The sequence below is a fragment of the Numida meleagris genome, chromosome 1, assembly GCF_002078875.1.
Source record: "Numida meleagris isolate 19003 breed g44 Domestic line chromosome 1, NumMel1.0, whole genome shotgun sequence".
Lineage (NCBI taxonomy): Eukaryota > Metazoa > Chordata > Aves > Galliformes > Numididae > Numida > Numida meleagris.
In genome coordinates this window covers 85,633,813-85,657,521 of record NC_034409.1, presented here as the reverse complement: position 1 = coordinate 85,657,521, position 23,709 = coordinate 85,633,813, and the positions used below count along the sequence as shown (strand labels likewise).

Sequence of the window (23,709 nt, the reverse complement as noted above, 5' to 3'; positions counted from 1 at the left end):
CAACTCAGGATTTTCCAGGTAGGTATTAGGATTCTGGAATCAACTTCTGTAACCTCATATCCAAATGTAATGTAAGAGGTAATCATGTTCAAAATATATATATAGTTTTGCTAAACAATGACTTTACTGAGAATGAGACAGTGATGTGTTTGAAAAATATAGAACTTCCAACTTCTATACCTGGAATATAGAACGCCTTGTTTGCTTTGAAGTTGTAATGAGTTTTGGAATTGTAGATTGTTAAGAAAAGGATATATCAACTCTGTACAGGCAAGTTGTTTGGTAATCGCTCTTAAAACTGTATAATTTCATCCACAGAAATAGTCATCAGAAGGAGTGAAAGGGTAAGTCAGTCTTTCAGGATCTTGAGTCTAAACCCAAAATATGGTTTCCAAGGAGAAATCTTGCCTTAATAATCATTGTATTAGATCAAGGGCAGGGGCTAAATAAATACCTGCTGGTAGGAAAAATTTCCATCACAAAACTGTGTAGCATAGTATTTCTTTGGATGACAAAATGCTTTTGTCAGAATCAAGCTTCTAATAGTGTGAACAAGGACATCTGCTTGTTTCTGCTGTATTTTTGGAACAGAAAATTACTGTTTGGTCAAGTTATCACTTAATGATATGTAATATTCTTTTCATCCTGATTTCCAATTCTGTCTTGTCCTGAGTGAAAAAGAAATCATAAGGCCTTCCATAAATATATTTGATGGCTAATTTCCATCCTAACAATTGTAATTTTCCTTATTAGGTAGCTTTGCAATAGTAGTAGTTCTAAAAATTACTTGGCATGTTCATTTTAGGTCATCTAACTCCATCTTTCTTTCACATCATGCTCTTCTTCAAATTATTCCACTGTTTTCCAAGAAAGGGTTTTGGTAGAGTTAATATTAATGATCAGAAATTAAGACACAATGCCTCACATGTTGTAATTTCTATCCTTTGCTCTGTAGTCATAAAAGACAGAAAATGGTTTCATGATTTATTTGTCTTTATATCTTCACAGATACGTTAAACTATTTTCTGTAATTCTCATAAACCCAATTTTATACATCGTAATTTGCCTAAAATGCAGTGGATATGATTTGCAGCTGTGTAGTTCACTCTCAGGCTGCGCAGTGTGGCAGCCCACATACCTACACCATCCTCAGCCCAGGCTGCCACCAGGAGGGAAACACTGAGGCACAAGACCGCTGTCTACAGAATTTCCTTCTGAAAGCTACACCCCTTCCCTCTAAGAGTACCCAGAGTGGCAAGTGCATCCTTTTCAAGAGCCGTATTCCATTGCTCAGTTGCCTTCCTGCTTTATCACTTTGGGCACGTGTGGTAGTTGAAGACGATGGACTTTGCGTGGGATTTCTAGAACATTTGCTTTCTTTCCAGCTCTGTGATGAAGTGGGAATTAAGCAGCATGCCATCCTACCACCACTCCTCACCACTGACAGGTGTTTTCGCATGGTATGGCTTGATGTGTTCTCAACAGCCATTTTCTTTCCCTTTGCTATCCCCTCTGTTAAATGTCACTTCAGAAGATAAGCCTTCTCTTCTAAATCACAGAGTGTCCTTTCTGTCTTACTGTTAACTGCATCTTAGGCTGGTCCTGGTTCTCACTTCACAGGCTCTCCCTTTTTGTCTGTCTGCAGCTTCACGGTCAATGTGTTTTATACCTCTGTAATGGTAGCTGTTTATCTGTTGCTTCACTGGATCTATTTCAGTCACTACATTCTGGGGAATCTGGTTTTGTCTGGGGTTTCACCAGTGTGTTCTGGGCAATATCTTTTCAGTTTATTAAGGATTTCTGCCACGGTTTCTATAGGAATCAGATGCTTGGACATATATCAAATCTTGCGAAAGCCACCAGCCAGAAATGTGATTACAGAAGAACAGTCTGCAGTTACGTAGATTTTTTTCAAATCTCTTTTTAAAAGCAAAACTGAAATAACTTTAACTGAAAAGAAGCAAATCACTCACATCTCTTGTGATGTCTTTTGCAAGTTTTGTAATAATCTTCTCTTCTCCCCTTCATCTCATCTAATAATTTTGATCCCTTTTTATTTCTTCTCCAGATATTTACAAACAAGTTCCTTAACATGAAACACCAAAGGTTTATCTTTCTCTCTTTTCTAGAATAAATTGTCTTCCTACACAGCTGAAAATTGACCAGAAATTACCACTAAATTATCTTACAAATTAAGTTACTTGTGATTCAGCATTTCTCATTTAGTGTGACATACATAATTTTTCTTCTTAATATGATTTTCTTAGTATTTCTTTTAGGAATGCTGTTTCTCAACAAGTTAAAAAAGAGGATTGCTTATGTCTTCTAGCTCTCTTTGTCTATTCCAGCATCATTTATGCTTGTTTATCGTCTTTATATCTTCTTAGTCTTGGTAACTAATTACCTGAAAACATAATTTATATTCTATTTAGCCCAATATTTGCAGTTCTTTCTTAAACCTGCTCCATTTCTGCTAAGCTGTTATTTTTCCCAAAAGGAATATGAGACAAAGATTTACTAAAATCTAGAGTTTAGAACATAGAGAATATATGAATTTGCTTACTGTTTGTAAATGCACCAAGAAAAAGGAGATTTCATTAGTGACCATGCAATAGCTATCACAGAAATGCTGAAATTTTACTTTGAAATTGAATTTAATACACTTATGTGGCTGAATGACTAGCTGTTTCTCCTTTTAAAGTCTCTCATTTATCTAAACTATTGACTTTTTATCCATGTGCGATCTTCACCAAGCTCCAAAACTGCCCCTGTAGAAAAACCCCAGGCATTAGGAGCCATTTCTGCCCAACTGAAAAGCTTCCAGATATGAGGCATTTCCTTTTGTTCTTCAGACAGTTTTTCATATCCTCTATTCTATTGTACTTTCTGTTTCTTTGATTGAAATCTCTTGCCAACTGCTTTTGAAAATCTAAATATAACTACATCTTCTGAAATTTCCTTTTATCTTGGTAGCAATACTTTCAAAGGACACTTGCAGGTAAGATGAATGTCCAAACAAGTACGAAGTAACACTTCAGTGGTGCGTAGATCCTGTGGAATTTAGAAGAATGTACACGTTATTGTGGCAGCTTTACAGTATCTGTTTATACTATTTATACTGCTGTCTTTTCAAATGAAGCACAGAATCATAGAATGGCTTATGTTGGTAGGGACCTTAAAGCCCATACAGCCCCAACCCCCAGCTGTGGTCAGGGCTGCCCCTCACCAGCTCAAGCTGCCCAGGACCCCATCCAGTCTGGCGCTGAACACCTCCAGGGATGGGGCATCCACAGCTTCTCTGGGCAGCCTGTGCCAGGGCCTCGCTGCCCTCTGAGTAAATAATTTCTTCTAAATATCCCCTAACCTAAATCTCCCCTCTTTTAGTTTAAAACCATTCTCCCTTGTCTTATCACTGTCACACCATGTAAAAAGTTGGTTTCCTTCCTTGCTTATGAGCTCCTTTAAGTTTTGCAAGGCCACAATGATGTCTTCCTGCAGGATTCTCTTCTGTAGGCTGATCAGTACTGTCACTGGAGTCACTTTTTTCAGAATTTTCTCTCGAACTCTGTAGAATCTTTCAGAGATCTTGGATAATTTTTGCCCATAAGTTGCCTAGCAAAAAATAATAAATGAATTCCTCAAATTTTGTGATAGCACAGCGCAGTAAAAGGATGCATAATATGTACTTTTCAAATTGAAGAACAACCCTTTTCTTCTTGAAAAAAAAAAAAAGAAAGAATAGCACATTGTTGAAGTGATACTAACTTTTTGCAGGTCAAGGAAGAATAAGTGTTTTCATATTTTTGAAAATTTGCATTTGTTTTCATGCATAAGCTTACCTATTTATGGAGCTTATGAAAATTTCACGTAGAAAAAAATCAGCTGAAAGTAGCTGAAAGCTCCTATGGAATTACTACATATGGCTTGTCCTATTCCTTTTCTCCCCTCAGCACTTTCTTACTTCTGAGCACAGAATACAAGTCAAGATGGGCTCTTGGGCTGAACTAGTTTGCCAGCTTAGCTGCAGTGATTCAGTCTCATTTATTAAATTGATACAGCTGTTTCTTCCATCAGGAAGGTCCCAACACAATTCTATGAATGACCACCTTTATAAAGGTCATAATTCCTTGTGCAAAGAATATTATGCATTATAATTTGTTCACAAAACATGCTTTATATGTGTTGGAAATGTATATGAAGTAGCTTTTAAAGAAATACAAGGTATGCTGTAATATGGATCATGAAATAGTGTTTTCTATAATAATTTATTAAGCAAACAGCTCATATTAAAATTGTCTGGATTGCTATTCTCATATTTTGAATACTTTTTAATTTTTTTTAAGAAATGTTAATTTGCATTCTGCTCATCATGCGATCTTCTGGAGAGTCTGGTTAACACCAAACCTCAAGATCTTAGAATATTAAAAAATTAAGGATCCATTCAGATTCACACTCCCTGAGTTTCTTAAAACCAGAAAATACAGTTTTTTCAGGTGTGAAGTAATGCTCGTTAGTGCTCTCCTGAATTATCAACAAACTGTAAAAATTAGGTGTATACAGCCTGTATAGTTGCCCTGTGTAGATGTTGGGGGGGCTCTTATGAGGTGACATGAATGTGCCCAGGATTCATCATCTTAGAAATAGAATGGTGAGGTGATCTTTTTCTCTACAGGCTCATAAGGGTAGTCAGAAGTGATTTAGAAAGGGGTTTTGCAGTTTATTTCTGTAGTGTCACTGCATCAGGGGGCATACTGAATCTGAACATTAACTTAAAATGTCAGCTGCTAGCCTTTTAGAACAGTCATCCAGTGAGCCTTTTCCATTTAATGACAAGCACGTATAATTAAGTGCCTAAATTTCATGCATCTTTTTCACAGAGGCCTTGTTTGTTAGGACCACGGGAGGTCCTTTGTTCTGGAGGCAGGAGAGCCCATGGAACAAATGTGAGTATTCTATTATTCACTTTCCTGCCTTCTGACAGACACATACAAGGCCATGATAGAGTAAAAAATAATCCGTGCACAGTCAATTTTTGGCTTTACATCATACAAAATAGAAGTTTGCCCTCCCAAAAAAGTCATGTTTCATCTTATGGAGAGAGTGTACTTGCTTGGAAGCCCATTTACAGTTAGTGAGAAACTAGGAAAGGTCAAACTTTACACTTCTTGAGTTACACTGTAAAGAATCAAGCGCAGGTGATTCTTAAATGAACTAACCAAAGCAGGAGAAGTGCTGGTTGCAGTTGTGTTGGAAGCTTTCTTTTCTTAAGGAAAAATAGAGTGAACGCAAAAGAGTGCAAGAAAACTGCTTTTGATTCATGAGTTCTGCCTTTTCTGTGCCTAGATATCTGTAGGAAAATAAAAAGGGCTGTATTTAAGAAGCAGGCTTTAAAAGGATGTATTTCAGCAGAGACCTCCATCCCGGAAGAAAACTAGATCACATAAACCACAAACAAGCTCTCTTGTCTTTTTGGACCCCATGGAACATTCCAATTTCCCTCCTTAAGTTAGCTCTGTGACTGTGTTTATTTCATACAGAAACACTTGCTCAAGAAAAGGTTTGTTACATAGCAGAGGCTGATGTGAGGGGATACTAAGTGCTGAATCTTAGGATCATTGAATCATTAAGGTTGGAAAAGGCCTCCAAGATCATCACCAACCAGTATTGCCCACATCTTGCTTCCTGTAGACATATCACAGAATAGGTTTCTCAAGGTGGGTATTGTTATCAGTATTTTTAAAAGTGTCCTTGTCCTAGAAAAGTTGGCCAAAATGCTGTTGAGGTGTACATATTATATTATTTTGTGTTTTCCTTTCTGACTGATAATTAATAGCATGAATAACGTGGGAAACTTTATTCCAGATTCTGAAACAGTCGTTAAATAAGGAATCAAAGACTTCTCACAAAGAGATCCGCATTTGTGTGCACACAGAAACACAAGCTTTCCTTTTGCCATTTGTCAGCCAGAGGCACAGAATGGGTAACATGGTGAAAAAATCTATTCTGTTAAATACTACACAGGGAAGGCTCAAACATGAGAAGGAGAGCAGCCTAAGGTGTGGCGATACAGATACAAAAACGCATGTGTATCGTAAAAAGCATTTGACTGTAGAGGAAGGAATCAACACATTTAATGTTAAGCTGATTTGGAAAGGTTATAATGAACAAACGGCAGTAATGTTTAGCATTACAATGGGTGCCAGCTTCCCTGGAACAATCTTCAAGTCTGTCAGCAGTAAGTATGTATGCTTTCCACTGTTGTTACACGCCTATCTTCATGTAACTCTCTGTTTGATTCACATTTACTAGATGCCAAAATGCAAATTTAAGTTTTGTGGTGTCTTGGGGAACCTCTAATATCTTTCCCTCAGGCATACAGAACTTAATGTGTCTATTAAAAGTCACACTCGTAAGACCTTTACCCTGCTTTTTTGCTTTTTTTTTTTAAATTGTAAATATTCTGAACAATTTTCACTGTATCTTGCTTAACAGTGAGATACAGTTCCTCGTGGATACGGATGTTAACTACGGGTTTTAGTATCTTGACTTTGAAAATGGTGCAGCAGTTCAGAGAAAGATGATGGTCTATTTTACTGCCTTTGATGCTGGCCGTTTGAAATACCAGGTTCAGAAGCATGTGTTTGGTACATACATTACAGTTAGCAAGCCCTTTGGAAAGAACATTTATATGATGAACCATGAGTATTTCCGTCGTCTTATAGGTTGTGAATGTTAATGAAGCTCACCCTCCCTGTTGGTAATTTCATTGCAGTGATCAGATCAACTCAGAATTGATGCTTCTTAGATTTGACAATGGCATCTTACACTGTGATACTGCAGGTCATTCCTTTGACAAGAGGACTAATCACATTGCTCCTGTGAAGGTTTGTTTATATCTATGTTTTTTTCATTAGAATAGCTCCTAAGCCATTCTTCAGGCAGTTAGCTCACAGTACTTTGCTACAGGTTTTTATTCTAAACAAAAAAGCAGCTTCTCTTGAATTACATTGTTCTCTCATTCCCTCAAGCATCAAAAAGACAGAACCATTTTTATTTCAGATGGTTGAAAATTCCACCCCCACATATATCTTCAAACATTAAAGAAAATATTGAACTAAATAAATGGTTTTGCTTTGGACAGAGATCAGGCCTCTAGCACTTCTGATTTTATTTCCAAAAGAAAGAGATCAGAATGATAATGTATGTACAATTGGGAAAATAACACTGTGGTGTTATAGCTCACATAATTCAACCTGACCAATGTTTCTGTGTTGTGGTAGAAGAAATAGAATGTCAGAAAGCAGTAAATAAAACTGCATGCTAATAGAAGTCTAAATTGTAAGAAATGGTGTGAGTAATACATGCAGTTAAACTGACTGGGATAAAAACTTATTGGTATGTCAGTCTTCGTGCTCCAGGATGTACATTGATCATTCGAAAAGGTCAGAAAAAAATCATCCCCTCGCAGCCCATTCTTCCTCCTTTCACTTCAGGTTTGTTGAATATGAGCGTATTGATTGTTTGCATCCTGGTTTATTTGCTTTTCCTCGTTGTTGAATCGTGCTGGAGATTAAATGAAATATTGGCTTAACTTGATAAAATAATTCCTGGTCATATTTGCACCAAACAGTAGTGAGTAATTCTGTGGCCACCTGTGACCTGATTAGCATTGTATTTGTTTTCTAAATTCCAGAAAAAGAGCTGTGTCAGATCTCAGTCTTTGGAAAACTAATCTGTCTTTAAGCTAAGTGCTATCATCATGATAAAGGGTTGTCAGCCAATAAACTCATAACTGAAAACCCTTTTTTTCCATGACAGTCAGTAAGCAAAAGATAAAAGCAGCCAGTTTCACCTCGAGTTTTTTTTAAAAAAACTGCAAGCAGGATGTTGCAAAAGCAAACGGTGCCTTAAAGATAGAGACCACTTTCTGAAAGTCAGAAACCAGGATGCTTGAACATTGAGCTTTTTTCCCCAGAAATGCCATCTAACAATGTATCTTGTAATTGCTCTATGAAAGCAGTAATTCATAGGAAAATTTAATGGCATCTTTGCTGTTGAATGGGCAGCATTCTCTGTATTAGGAATTTTTTAAATCACCAAAACTCATATGGGAACAAATCATATCAAAACCCTAAATCTTCTGCTACTTAAACACCACTTTTAAAGCTGGTAGTTTGCAATACTGTACTACCATTGAGGAGTGAAAGCAGTTGTGTATAAACAGCACAACAGGACAAGAGGGAATGTCTTTAAGTAGTGCCAGGGGAAGTTCAGGTTAGGTATTCAGAAAAAGAGTTGTCAGGCACTGGAACAGGATGCCCGAGGAGGTGGTGGAGTCACGGGAGGCGTTCAAGAAATGTGTAGATATGGCACTTAGGGACATGGTTTAGTGGGTAATATTGGTGGTGGCTGGACAGTTGGACTACATGATCTTAGAGGTCTTTTCCAACCTTTATGATTTTATGATTCTAAATATGAACTTAACAAGTTTCTTTAAAATTATGATACAAGACCTTGATGAAGCAGGATAAGTACTATGAATGGTCTTTAGCATGGATGGGCTTTAAATGCCTTGAAGACAGTAATACTCTTAACAGGGTGACTGAGCACTCCAAATCTCTGGCTTAGGATATCATTTGCCTTAATTACTTGTAGATCAGCTGTCTTAAAGTCCTGGCTTGTTCTTGAAAACCTTGTGCTGGTGTTGCAGTGAAAGTCAACCTATAAACCTGCTAGATAACTTCAATTAATACTTCCTTTCAATTAATTATACTAACACAATCAACTGACAATAATATTAAAATCTCTAAATAGCAGCTTTATCATTCCTTCTCTCTCTTTCTTTCCATCACTGGAAGGAAATTTTAAAAAAAAAGGAGAAAAAAGGAAAGAAAAATCCCACTCATATAATATATAGGAGGTGAAGACATCTATTATGTATTTGCTTTTAGAAATGGAAATTTGATAGCCAAAGACTAATTTTCAAGATTATAAAGAAATACAGGAGAAGTCATTTCCTGAAAATAGTGTGAACTGAACACTCTAGAATCAAGATTAAACCGTAAAAGGAAGAAAAAAAAGGCTTCAAATGTATTAGATTATTTAATATGAATTTGTTGCAGTGTATCACTGCAGCAAAGAATGAGCCTTTTACAATACAAAGAGTATATACACATATTAAAAAAATCTTTATACTGTACATAATAAAAGAAAAGAAATCTCCACCGATCTATGACATATCTGGTGGAGAAAAAGGAGTTTCAAATTAAGGAGCAGTTTCTGTAACTGCAGCATGGATAGATAGCAGGCTTGCATTAAGAATTAGCAGTCAATTTGAGAGAAGAATGTTTGTGAAGAATGGATTGAAAGTAAAATAATTTATTTCCATTAAACTAAGTGTCAGTAAAGTTTTGAGTGCTTATAGCTCACAACTGTTTCTCATAAGGGACAGAAGTCTGCCGCCAAGCAAGTCCCTAAAGTGTGTGTCATTAATCAGACCTTGAAACTAATCCATTTTGGGGTCTTCTTACAGGAAGCTGTTTAGGCAGCAGTTCTTATCAAGATGAATCATAACTGTGTTGCTTTTACTTATACTGTGTTCCATGTTTTCCTGCAAATAAATTCCTGGCTGTATGCAAATAATGTCATTTTGGGGAGGCAGAATGTGTGGCAGAACTGTTATGTAAGTTTGTGTCATCTGACCTGAGTTTACAGGTCTCACCAAGTCATACTGGAAATGAAATTGACTTACTGCTGTCCTTTCTCTCTAATAGAGGATCTGTGCTGATGAAGTGTCTGCAAAAGTTGAGTCCATACACAGCACTTCTTGCTGCTAAGCCACTTTCATTTTGTGAGAACATATTCTCGTGTTGCGCTGAAATATTTATTTTACTGACTAGGAATTAACCATAATACAAGTTCTCCCCTTCCATATCATTTGATCCTAATTTGTCTTTGATTACTGCCTAGATATCATTCTGACTGTCCTATAAATGATGGATAGCTATAAGCTCCCTACAAGTAATAGTGCTTTTTTTTTCTTAAGTTACTCTGATACTCATTTTGAAACATTACCTTTTCAAAATTACTGCATAATTATCTCCAGATATGCTACTCCCTATTATGGTTATTTTATTCTGATTCCATGTACATTTCTTTTGTACTTCACTAACAAAGTTTGAGTCCAACTACCTGATCATTTCAGGACTAACCAAATGTTAAAGAACATTATTGAGGGCATAGTCTAAATGCCTCTTGAACACTGGCATGCAAGGTGGAGACAGCAAGCATCTTGCTAGGAAGCCTGAAAGGTGACAGCCTCTTTTAATGCCACGGTCCTCAGTGCCACGTTTTGTTCTCTTGTAGGCACCGTGGCTGCGTCAGACATTCTTTCCTTGAACACTGGAGGAGAGGGCAATGTGGCATCTGAGGAGTCAAGAAGCTTTTCTGGAGCTGTGTCTCAATGCCTGCAAGAGTATAGAATCTTTTTACTGACTTCCTCCGTTCTAAAACAGCAGTGGTGCCATGTCCCAGCTGAAGACAGAATCAGGGACCATGCAGTTACCTCTGACTTAGCTCTGCCACAGTCAGTGACAAGAAGGCAGCACTCCGATAGAGCCAGATGCATTTTCAACCATCATATGCTCCCCTGCAGAAATGCCCATGGGGCTTCTCCAGGCAATGCTGAAGGGAGCAAATCCCTCCTCAGCAGTCTTGGCTGGGTGACAGCCTGGTCTTTGCAGTAATTCAAGGAACACTTTTGCTGGAAAGCATAGGTTTCAAAGATTCGTTTCTCTAAAGCAGCTGGAATCCAAGAAAATGTGTCAAATCTCTACTGAAGGGAGAAACTGCTGTGCCAACACTAAACTGTTCTTATTTTAAACAGCATAGTGATTGGCCACGGTGATGTCATTATTTCTTTTGTCCCTATAGTCACTGGTTTTCCTGGGATGTGCTGCAGCACAGTCTGTGAGCAGGCTGTCATGCCCTTTACTATACGATGGCAGCAGCCAGGGCATCCTGTAGGCTACTGCTGGGGTGCTGTGGGAACATATGAACTGAGCATGAGGTAGTGAGGGAACATCCCAGTGCTGAATCTTGCACTTTCAAACAGAGTGAGCACTTATGCTTCTTCCAGGATCTAGCTGTACCACTCTGTACCTGTACCTTGAGCATGGCATTTAATTGTTGGGCCTGTTTGGGCTTTTCTGTGCCAGAAATATTAACCTCACAGATATGAAGCAAACTCACTGTGGGTTCCCAGCCATCTCAGTAGTCAAATTCCAGTCCTTGAACTCCCTTCAGCCCTTATGGTGTTCAGTCCTGGGGCAGTGCTATTCACTAGCAGAATTAGTGCAAGGTTTGTTCTGTAATGCCCTGCTGTTACTGCAAGCATCCAGCTCCAGAGAGTCAGAGATGCCTGTGGGAGCTAGGTTGTGCACCCCAAGGAGGTCAACGTGAAGGGATGCGATGCTCCCAGCTGCACTCAGCCAGGGGGAGGTGAAAGCTAAGCAATGTGTGCACTGATGAGGAAGAAGAGTGTCTGCCCCATGGTGTGATGTCCTGCTTTGGATGTCTGGATCAAAGTTCTGGATTTTTAGCATTTGACTTTTTGTGGTATATATTGAAAAAAACTCTTATTGCAGAAAGGCTGTTCTGTGAAAACAGAGTTGGGAGGATGCGTCTGGAGAGACAGCAATCCCTTTTGTAGCAGGAAGAGGCTGCCAAGCTGCCACCGCCCAGCTTTTTCTCTAGAACAGCATGTGTTTTTCTTAGCCATAGCTGTAGAAACTCACTGTGCAGATTGATGTGGATACATGGATGCATGCGGAGGCACCAGGCACCTACAGATCTGATGAGGCGTATGTAGTTTAAATGCTAACTAGCTCTTTTTGGCAGAGCTAGGGGAGGGAGAGAGTTTTATAAGCTGCAAGAGACTGGGCAAGTACATATTCTCCTGAAGTCTCACATCCCAAGCACCACGTTCCTTCCCACATGAAGTTTGGAGCCAGTCAGGAGAGGAAAGCAATCGCAGTGCTGTGTGTGCTCCTTCCTCAGTAGCTGCAGTTGTTATGAGGCAGACTTTGAAAAGCTGCCTGCTGGTCTGCAGCAGAAAAAGCCCAAGTCCCTAAACTCTGAAATTCTTCATTAAACTACTTCTGCCAGAGAAAGAGTTGGGTTTGATCTGCTGTTTGACTTGGAGATCAAAGCAAGTTTGGAGAGGAATGGTAGAACTGACATTGCAATTAATCTGACTTTCTTCCAGCTCTCCATGTTTCCAACATGGATGTTGTAATCTAAGTTCTAAATACCTGTATATGCCCAATATTTGAGGTTTGTCTTTCAGTGTTTCTCAACGGATACTTCTGAAAAGTCTGTAGTTAGGCAGTTTGATATAAGGAGTGCCTGAGCCACAATCCTATTCTTCTAGGCATAGTTATATATGTTTAAAGGAAATAAGGGCCTGGTCTAAAGGCTGTTCTGATCAATACTGGTGTGCAGGAAATTAGGGTAAATGTTTTTCAGGTGGTTATCATGGTATAGTTAAGCTCAAGCAATAATACTTTTGCAAATCATTTAAAATATGCTTACAACTTCAATAAGGATGACCTAGTTTGTTGCCTGATTGCTCACTGCATTGAACAGCTCCTGTTTAAGGGCCCAGTCCAGACCCTACTGAAGTGCACAGGGATCCTGTGGTTGGATTTGCCTGGGTTTTGTAGAAACAAGCTTCTTTGGACCCTGCTGTAACATTTATCTATGGAACAGAATTTTTCAGTGGCTGAAGCTATGGGTGAGTTATCACATGGAGGAAGATGTCAGGGTACTCTCTCTTCCTTTCCATATGATGAGCTAGAGTGAGGCCATTTTCAGTGTGTCCAGGAGGATCTGGATCTTGAGGGAGTGGAGTGACCCACATCAGAAAAAGCGATCTCTAAGGTCAGAATAAATGCATACTGCAGCTCAGGTCCAAAGCTTACACTGTGCCTGTGCACAAGAGATAGCTTCTTCTGTCCTATGGCCCGTCTGTGGAAAATCAGTCCCACCTCAGCCAGCTGATATAATACTTACGGATTTCAGCAAAAATTTCAATGCTGTCTTTCACAGTACTCTTCTGGACAAAGTATCTGGCATTCATCTAGACAGAAACATAATGTGATGAGTGAACAACTGTCTGATGGGTTGGGCTTAAAGTGTTACAGTAAATAGTGTTACATCAGGCTGATAGCCAGTCACTGGTGGGATTCCCAAGGGCTCCATTTTAGGGCTGATTCTCTTTTGATATTTGCATAAATGACTTGGCTACAGGACTTGAAGATATACTAAGTAAATTAGCATATGACACTAAACTGGGCAGAGATGCTGACTCTCCCAAGGGCAAAGAGGCCTTGCAGAGAGATGTTGACAAATTTGAAGGCTGGGGATCGCCAACTGCATTAAGTTCAACAACAGCAAGTGCTGCATTCTGCATCAGGGATGAGTCAATCTTGGCTACATGTACAGACTGGGGGATGAGAGGTTGGAGAGCAGATCTGGAGTTCAAGGAGCATTTGCACACTGCTCTCACACACAGGGTTTGGGTTTGGGGTGGTTCTGTGTGGGGCCAGGAGTTGGACTCGATGATCCTTGTGGGGCCCTTCCAACTCGAGATGTTCTATGATTCTGTATGTTTTAAACATACATATTTCTTATTCTTATAACTTGCTCAAGGAAAGACTAGATGATTTAAGCTAACAATCTGCTTCCAGACTATTAGTGAAAAATTAGGTCAGCTGACCACTACTACCTCATGTATATTTAATTGCTTTTTAATTACACTATTCTGTGCTATAAAATGAATGTAAATTTAATTGCTTTGTGTTCCCTTAGCAGCTTCTGTTGCCCCAAAGCTGGAACACTGCAACCTGCTTTTGTTCATCTTAACCCCACCTCCTTAGCTTAACTGTCTGCACACAGTCTTTCTCTCACTTTCATGTTTCAAGACATGTAAACTCTGGCATTTTGACAGAGTAGAATAAAGCAGTAATTTTCATTACTACTATACTCAATCTCTTTGTTTATGAAAACTAGCCTGGGTCCTCTGAAGTTGCTGGGTATCTGGCAATTCTACATACACTGAAGATCAGCTATTTACTCTGTCGGATGGAATAATGTAGGATAGGCTTGATGGATGGTTCAAAGAATAGACATCATTCCTGTTTCAGGACTAGCTGAAATGTCTGATAACTGTGCTTTACACCATCCTCCCTTTTATGTGTTCAGACAGTTAGTTCATTATTTTTAACACTTCTCATCATGTCTGAATGGTGACAATAATTGCTACAGTATTGCTTTCTGTTTGTAGGAATGTGATGCTAAGAACTGGAGTAGGTTACATCTGTCTTGATCAATACTTTCCTTGGAATGCATGGTGTCACTTCCTTTTCTCATCTCTTCAATCACCCATTGAGTTTTGTTGTCATTAGCTCTGTCAACATACTTCAGGGAAAAAGCATAGCTAAGGATCATCTAAACAGTTGTGAGAACTTACTGTGGCCACAAGTCAAACAAGAGTACTTAATGCTTGTTGTTCCTTCTGCTGTTCCATTTTTTCCTCAAATGCCAAGGACACTAACATCAGTCTGGAACTTCAGGGACTCACTGTTTTGTTCTGTATTTTTGTTTGTTTGTTTTGGTGCCTCCTTTAACCTAGAAGCTTGTCTGTCTCCTTCTGTGTGCTAATCTTTCCTGACTTTCCATGCCTTACTTCTGTACTTCTAGACCTGAGATTAACTTTTTGTGGTTGGTCTGATTTGATCATAAGTGGCAATTAGCCTGCTTTTATTGCAAAGTACATTGCAGCAATGTGTATGGACCCATCATAAAAACATCTTTCCAAGGTATCTGTACTGATAAGTGACAGTGCACATGGATGGAAGAAAATCAATCCCAGTCAGTCTGTGACAAAGCCTCTACTATTTTCAGATGGCAATTCCTATCTCCTCGATACTAAAAAGACCTGTGACTGGCTCTGTTACAAATCCCACTTCTGAAATTTATGACAGTTCTCAAAGTATACTATGAGATTAAGCTTGGTATGATAAACCTAATGTCCAAAAGCAAGTGTGGAAATTACCCACTCACTTTTCAGTAGGCAATAAAACAGAGCAGTTGGAGCAGTTATTGACTATATATAAATGACAGGAAATTGTAGGATAGTGTGAACCTATATCTCTAGTCAAACAGTGGATTCAGTTTCTGTCTCCAATCTAGAGCCTGCATCTAGCTGTTTTATCTGCAAGACCGGTCTTGCTCCTGCTTCTTCCTGTTGGACTTTCCATGCAGAAGGGCAGAGGCTGACGTGCTGCTGCTGTGGGCTGTCAGAGGGGAGGTTTGGATCCTTTTGCTCTTTCAGCTGTACCAGACAATCTTAAGAGGATTCTTCTTCTAGGATCAGCTCAAGCACTTCTTTTAAGCACCTACATAGATGCTTACAAAGTTATTTAGTCATTATCATGAAATAAACATATTTAAGATAATTAAGATAACCACCTTGTAATAAGTTTACTTTTTCACCAATTCTGGTAAAATGCCTTATGTGTGCATGCATGTATCTGTTTTCTATATTGTGGTGGGTTAACCCTGATAAGTAACTGCATATCCACTAGCCAGTCACTCACACACCCTCACTCCCCATGAGATGGAGAAGAGAACTGGAAGAGCTAAAGAGAAGAATATGAGGGTGAAGATAAAGACTGTTTCATAATAATGATGAACTAGTGCCTGAAACTCTTTTGGACTGAAGTGGCAAACAACTAGCAAGGAAATATTTATAGCTTAGCTCTGCCCTTCTGGACCCATTAACATCTGTGGAATTATTTCTGATGAAAACAAAAGAAAAGTAGGACCCAAAATGAACTTGATGAACCAACATCATTTAACTCTTCTTAGTTATATCTGTGTTGATATGAGAAGTTCAGTAGTTTAATACATAGAAAACTTTATTGTAAGTGACATTTTATAAATTTCAGACTTGGGTGCTATAAGTTAAGACTGAGGACTTTGGTGTGAGGAAAGTTAAGAGAAGGCTTTTCTTGATAACAGGGAGAAAAGTGCTCTCCTGAGCTTTAATCTGCATTCATGAGATTTCATTGCTTTTTAGTGAGTTTTTTGACAAAACTATTTACATAGCAGGACTCAAACCTTATTTTGCTAGTATTTCACGTGGAACAGCAATGAACCAATCTGAATTTAATCTGCTCATTAGAAGTTTTTTTACCTGAAAGAAAAATCATGCTGAAGAACCTTTTGTTCTGCTTGCACTCTGTAGAGAGCAAAATTACACTCCTGTGTAGTTGCTAATATTTCTTTTTAAAGTTATGACTACTGTTACTGAAGGCAGGCATGTTTAGAAATTATTTATTCATAACAATTTCAAATAATTCAGTGGATGTTCTTGGTCAAGTCTTGCAGACTCATGATTATGATGCAGAAACATGTATTTGCTTGATGGGTATGATGCTGCAGATGAAACAGGAAGCATGTTGCAGGATGAGGGTGGCTGTGGGTCACTCGAGCGACTGTACAAGCAGGGAAGTAGTGCAGAGTATATTGCTATGGAATAATACTGGGTAAACAGTCAGCAAGGCCGGAGGGTCCTTGGAGAGAGAAGTAAACAAGTAAAGCAGGACCCAAGGACAAAAGAATCAGGGAGTTAGCCGTAGGGCGCGGGGGTGGGTTGCTGTGCGGCTATTCCTGTTCAACAAGTTGTAATCGCCAATCAGGGGTCAGGGCTGGGGGCAGCCCCACCAATGGTGGTTTGCCAAGTGTAACACTATTTCTATATATGCTATGAAGTACTGCAATAAATGGAAGCCTGCGTACTCATATTGAGATTGTCATGCTTCCCGCACTGTGTAGCGTTCGGCTCCAAAGCCCCTGGAAAGATCCGCGGCAGAAGCAACTTGCCAGACATGTTGCTACTTGGAATACCTGCAGCCATTGGCACAAAACATAACCTGTTTTGCATAGTGTGGACTGTGCTGTATAAAAGAGAGAGATAGAAATTGGGGATAATTATACCCTCAGGTTTCAGTGATGACATCATTGCTGGAGAATGATGTGTGATATATTTATGCTCTATCTTTGGTGACTTCATAACTACTAAATCTATTCAATTGATCTTATATACAGGCTAGATTGCAAAAAAATGTCCTAACTTCCAGAACTGTTTAGGACTAGAGACTTGTTTCTGTCACCATGCGCACTGGTAAATTGGGACCATCTTCAGTATGACATTTAATTTACAAAATATAAAATTAGAGTATTAGTATTATCTGAGGACTACATGATCAGAAATATCCTGCTGAGAAATAATTTCCCACCCCCTCATCACACAATCATCTATCTCATACACTTCTGTTCATAAGTCGATCAAGATCCATCTTTTAGTGCAGCAAATAATCAGCAGCCTCTCCTTTTACCAAGAGAAATAGAAATACTTGCTTGCTAGCAACCTTTTCCTCAATTTGAGTGTGAACTTAACCGAGGCTTATTTATAGAACTTTGCTTTCTGTACCCATTTCTTTTAAATATTTAAATCATAATTCTACTTGATTTTTGTTGTGGTTTAACCCAGCAGGTGGCTCAACACCACACAGTTGTTTGTCACTCCTCCCCTTCCCAGTGGGATGGGAGAGAGAACTGGAAAAAAAAATAGAATTCATGGGTTGAGATAAAACTATTTACTAAGATAGTGAAAAGGAAAAGGATGATAGTTATGACTATAAACATATATATGTAATATATACAAGTAATTGTATATATATGTAATATACACAAGTAATTTCTGACCAGCTGCCAACCAATGCCCAACCAGTGCCCCCCATGATACTTTTTCATGTATTTCTTTTTTCTGGAAATGGATGGCTTGTTCACATTTCTCTTTATTTCCTGTTATTTTATTCATACATATATGGATAATACAGTAAATCTGACATTCTTGTTGAAAACAGAGTTTCAATTATTTTGAGAAATAAAACTTTAAAGCTAATGATTAATTACTTATTCCCTGAACAGCTATGTTGTTTTTTTTTCAAGACCCTCTGCTGCAAACAGTTCTTCCAATATAATACAGGCAAGGACTTGCTCAAGGTTTCATATCCCTTTAACATGCTAACTTAGCTTCAATTGTACATTTTAGCGTGTAGTTAGACCAGTGTAATTCCTACTTTTTGTTGCTGTAGGGAAATTTACTAAGTACTGTGGCTGTTTAACTCCAACATGCAAAACACAACATGTAGTCTTGCAAGGCATGGAGCCACATCTGCTCTTATAAATTTGTTGTCGTAAGACTCTCTAGGCTGGAGCTGCTGGATGCCTAACCCTAGTCTTGTCAGGTTGGTTGCATGCAGTGTAATGTTCAGCCAACTGTCTTGGCTTTGCTGGATGAATGAGTTTAAAAACTTGTAGATATCTGCCACACAGAGGTAAGATAAATGGAAAAGACACATCAGTAAGATTAATGTATCAAAATATTGCTGAATCAGAGTAAGGTGGTATCTGGACAAATATATTTTCTGCAGTAGTTCAATCATTTATCTTTATATAGTATCTTGGACTGTTGATGAGTGCTGTATTAAATTCTGCACTTTACAGCATATGTTGAAACTGTGGGAATTGTTGCTTTTGTCATGTTCTCCTCATAAGAACACAGTGAAAGGAAGACCACTGAATAAACCTTTGTTTTTAGTAGAATTCTCAGAGTCATTTAATTTTTGTGGAGGAGATAAGAGTCAAAAATATTGGATTTTCAGTACCCAAATACTAGATATCTTATTGTAAAATATCCAAGATTTAAAAACATTAGAAAAAACATCACACAGGCTGGTTCTTAAATGATTTAATCAGTTTCTGTTCTTCCTTATTTCTTTGCAGGGGAACCTATTCATCTGTTACTTGTTTGATTTCGAGCTTATAAAGTTAATTAAGTTCTAGGGTTTCAATCCACCAAGCAATTCTTATTTGCTCCTAAATAAAATTTAGAACACTCATTCATTTGTCTTCCTAGTATAAAATTACCTGTCTCCTGTTGGATGCAGGAATGTTTTCTATTCAGCCCTGTCTGATATTATTGAATTCCAACTGACAAACAGCTAACTAAATCAATATTTTCCTGGCTTACACTATGCGTATCACCCTGTGACCTACACAGCCAACCTGCAAGGGTGACTGTGCTCTCCCAAGCAACCTACATTCTTGATCCCAAATCAGAAGACCGTGAACACCCAAGGTGCTTTCCCTTCAGTTCTTTCAACTTCTTCCAGTCCTTTTGGAGGACATGCAACACCTCTTCCCATGAGGCATTAGTACTGTCATAATTTGGTAGGGCCAAATTATAATTGGTATGCAAAAATAAGGACAGTGTGATCTCCCTGGTTTCAAGTTTTATTTGATGCTTACAGTGGCAGCTTTAAGATGTTAACTGTAAGAAGGCAATGAAAAGTTAAATCCAACTTTCTCTAAGTTTATTTTGTGCTCTGCTTATTTGTAGCACTTATTTGAGCACGGGCCACTTTTAGATGGGATGCAGTGACAGCATTCATGGGATCTTGCCTGTGTATGTGGAGGAGGATGCTGGAAATAACAACCTCTCATTTAAGGTAAGCTTTTCTACGGTGAACATCTGAGCAATCATGTTGTGTTCATCTTGTGTGCTAGTGGGTTTGGATCTTGAATTCCTTGAGACATGCCCTGATTTCAGTCACTAGTTCCAATCTTCCATAGTAATACAAACAAAGCTTAAGCACTGTGCAGAATATTAAGAACATAATGAACATCTGATGAAGTTTTCACCTGTGTAGGACATGCCCTACAGTTTCACTCTTAAGCAGAAATTCTCAGATGTGTGTAGTTAACCTAGAGTGTGCTCTTTAAGACAAGGCTTGAGAAGGAATTACAGCTTCGAGTACTTGGTTCCCTTCTGTTTGTTCTCGTTGTGGAAATGCTGTTTAGATGCATAAGCAGTCATTTTAATAAGGATGGGAATTGAGAGACTCCTTCCTTCACAAGTTCAGTACCCATTTTATGACATTATATAACTAATCCTGGTTTCAGCACTTCAGCAGGATGAAACTGGCAGGTATTTGGCTCCTTTCTTGTCACAGCACCGTAGTGTAATGCTGGATTTAGCAGGGTGAAGCAAGGATTTTCATCTCTTACTACCGCTTCCTTCTCTCTCTGAAGCCATTCATAGCTGCACCCTGTGGGTGTTCAGGACTGTTTTTCAGGGAGTAAAAGAGTGCTCCTTCTTCTGGACTGTGAATTGAATTAAGAGCAAAGCTGCAAGTACCTTGGATGAGGGAGGAAATCTTCGATTTAGCACTGAACTTGGTGGTCAGGAAATTGCATAAATTGAGTACCTAAAGTTTTTGGCAGATGCTGATTTGGAGGAGGAATGGGAGTTTGAAAGCATCCCTGCACCTTTACACTTTGAATTAAAACTAGATGCATTGTGGCCATAGTTCTACGTAAACTCTCCTGGCAAGTGCTTTTCCACCTTTTACTGCATTTTAAATTTGGCTCATCATGCACTGTGTTCCACACAGAGCATAAAACTGAGTCACTTGAAGACTGGCTCCTGAGGCTGTAGTAAAAGGCAAAGTCATGTGCCAAGTTCTGAAGAAAGAAGCAAGACTTGTAGATATTTTTCAGTCCAATTGCCTCCTGAAGCAAAAAAAAAAAAAAAAAAAAGTAATGTACTAAGAAATTGAGAGAATTAGAGGCATATTTCCATTCTCTTGTTACTTTGATTATTAAAAGTGAGAACCATTTGGTCAGACTTAAAGTGGACATAGTCCCATAGTAGGCTCTTCAGGAATGGCTACCATATAAAGCATAGGATTAGACAGGCAAAACTTAACCGGGCTTCTTATTAATAACAATCAAACTGTGAAGTGAAGAAGTGGAGACATGAAGAAGCTATTTGTTAGCAGAAAGGTGATATTTCTATTTCAGTAAATAGAGATGCTGTCAATTTCTGAGAAGAATAATTCCTAAATTAGAAGAAATTTTGAAATCACTTAAAAACCTTTTAATAACTTGAACAGACAAAAAACTGTTACAGTGTGCTTCTTTGTTATTATTTGGTTCAGCAGATACAGTTTGGAAAAGCTTATGAATGTGCTGCAACTGAACTGCCAGGTTTTAGTTCATGCATTAAACAGTTTCTTCAAACGTGTTATAAAAATGACACCACAGCTTTAACATTATCATGTTTCTAAAACTGGGTAACTGTCCAATAAAATTGCCAGCAGTACCAGTAGTTTCTTAAGGTGACTTTTCTGCCGTCATGGAGAAATACATTAAACTCAGCCTTTCAACACTGTTTATGCGGGAGAGCACATCTATCTTGATATCAGAAGTACAGGTATCTGAAATGCCATCAGTGTCAGCCTTTACAGTCAGAATTTTTGCAAATAAAATTAAGTTTGTAAGAAGCTAGCTTCCCTTATTCTGTGAGTTAAGTTGCACAATAACTGAATGTGTAAGCACACAAGCTTGTAATACAGTTGCCAGGTGTTCTAAGCATCTGTCTGTGATCTGGGTGCACTTCATTTATTGAACAGTATTCATAATTTGATTAGCATTTATCCTAGGGTATCCAATAATTTGAGGACAGTTATTAAGCAACGTAAGCTAGGCAGTATGGATATTCTCTCTGAAAGATCCTCTTCTTCCCTTCTTTACTGTTTCTTTCTTCAAATCTTTACTCTGTTGCTCCTCTCACTCTACTTAGCAAACTCCCAACCACCATGCATGCAGCTAGTTAAATGAGTATATACGCTGTACATTGCCTAGGGGAAGCTCTTTCTTCTATACCTCTTCCAAAGACAGAGTGAACAGACTGGGAGGGAACTGAGATGTTAAGTGACTAAATCAGGTATCAGTATGCACTGTTTCTGATCCCAGCACATTTTCACTGCAGCTCTGCTTCAGCTTCTTAATTGAAATACAAGGAAGCATTTTTGTAAAACATGGCCTTTTTCTACCAGGGATGTAAATTGAAAATTTAAAAAAAAAAGGTTTCTGTCTTATCAGAACTGTGTGGAAGACATGCTGATGGCACTGGATAGCACAGACACATAGTGAAGACACACTGAATAGCATTGGAAGAGTTGGCCTCTGGTCCAGTTCTTTAATTTTAAACACAGAAATTATACACGATTGCTGCCAGATGGTTTAGTGTCATCTTATACAGCTGGCTGAAAAACAGAAATAATTCTCATAAAATTGAGACATTTTCTGCTACTTAACATTGTACTAAATTGGAAACTGCCCGCTAAGTAAATTTTCTGCTAGCTCTTGGAATGGAATGGTGTGCACTGAAGTCTTTCAAGACAGTTTGCATGCAGGATTTCAGTCCTCCTCTGTAAGTTTTTTTCTTACAGACCTAAAAGAAGTTAAAGCTTTGCCCCACCACAGGGCATGGCTAGGCCATGCAGACCTCATGGACACCCTGAGAAGGGGAGGGCAAATACCACATGACAAAGAGGGGAGAAATGCGAGAAACCATCCTGTGAACACCAAGGTCAAAGAAGAGGGGGACGGAAAGAGGTGACAGAGCAGAAGTTCCACTGCAGCCTATGGAGGACAGCATGATATAGCAGGTGTTTCCCTGCAGCCCATGGAGAGATGCAGATATGCTCTCCTTTGTCACTGCATGGCTAATGCTCAAGAAGGTGGACATGCCCTAAAAGAGCAGTACCCCATGTAGAACCCACGCTGGTGCAGGTTTCTCTTGAAGGACTGCAGCCCATTGAGAGCAGTCACAATGGGACAGGAAGAAGTATGAGGCAGAATCAGCTGCACAGAGGAGCCATTGGGGGGTCGGCCTCTTCTCCCAGGTAACTAATGACAGGATGAGAGGGAATGGCCTGAAGTTGCACCAGGGGAGGTTCAGGTTGGATATCAGGAACAATTTCTTCTCAGAAAGAGTGGTGAGGCATTGGCACAGGCTGCCACCAGGGAGGTGGTGGAGTCACTGTCTCTGTAGGTGCTCAAGAATTGTGTGGATATAGCACTAAGGGACATGGTTAGTGGGCATGGTGGCAATGGGTTGGTGATTGGACTAGATGATCACAGAGGTCTTTTCCAACCTTAATGATTCTCTGATTCTATGCCTTCAACCTCCCTCCTGTGCTTTGTGGGGAAGGAGGTGGAGGAGTGGGGAATGAATGAAGGACTGAAGTTGAGCCTGGGAAAAAGAGTGATAGGGGAAGACATTTTCCGTTAGATCTGTCTTTGTTTCTCACCATCCTATTCCATTTAATCAGCAATAATTTATATTTTCTCCAAGTGAAGTTTGTTTTGCTCATGACAATAACTGGTAAGTGATCTCCTTGTCTTTGTCTGGACTCATGAGCTGTTTCATCTTATTTTCTCCCCCTCTTGTTGAGGACAGGCAGTGAGAGAGCAGCTGCCAGCCAAGATCACCCCAGCCACCAGTAAATATATGCCTTTGGAGTAGCTCTTGGTAATACTAGTTTGGTAGGTATGTACTCATCTTGATTAGTTTTACCAGTTCAGATTACGTATGCTTTGTGCCCAGTTGCTGTGTTTTTCTGTGGACTAATATTTACCCACTTTCTAAAATTTCACAGGTCTGTGATGAACTCAGAAGACACCACTGTAGGACCATTCAGGGAAGCTGCAGTTCAATCTGCCCATTTG

The 23,709-nt window shown here is 39.0% G+C and overlaps 1 long non-coding RNA gene across 1 annotated transcript; it reads left to right on the top strand.

Moving 5' to 3' along the window:
- LOC110402096 lies at window positions 19,555-23,709 on the top strand. The gene is made up of 3 exons (XR_002440895.1): window positions 19,555-19,640; window positions 23,441-23,530; window positions 23,640-23,709. It is a non-coding gene; the product is annotated as an uncharacterized LOC110402096 (long non-coding RNA).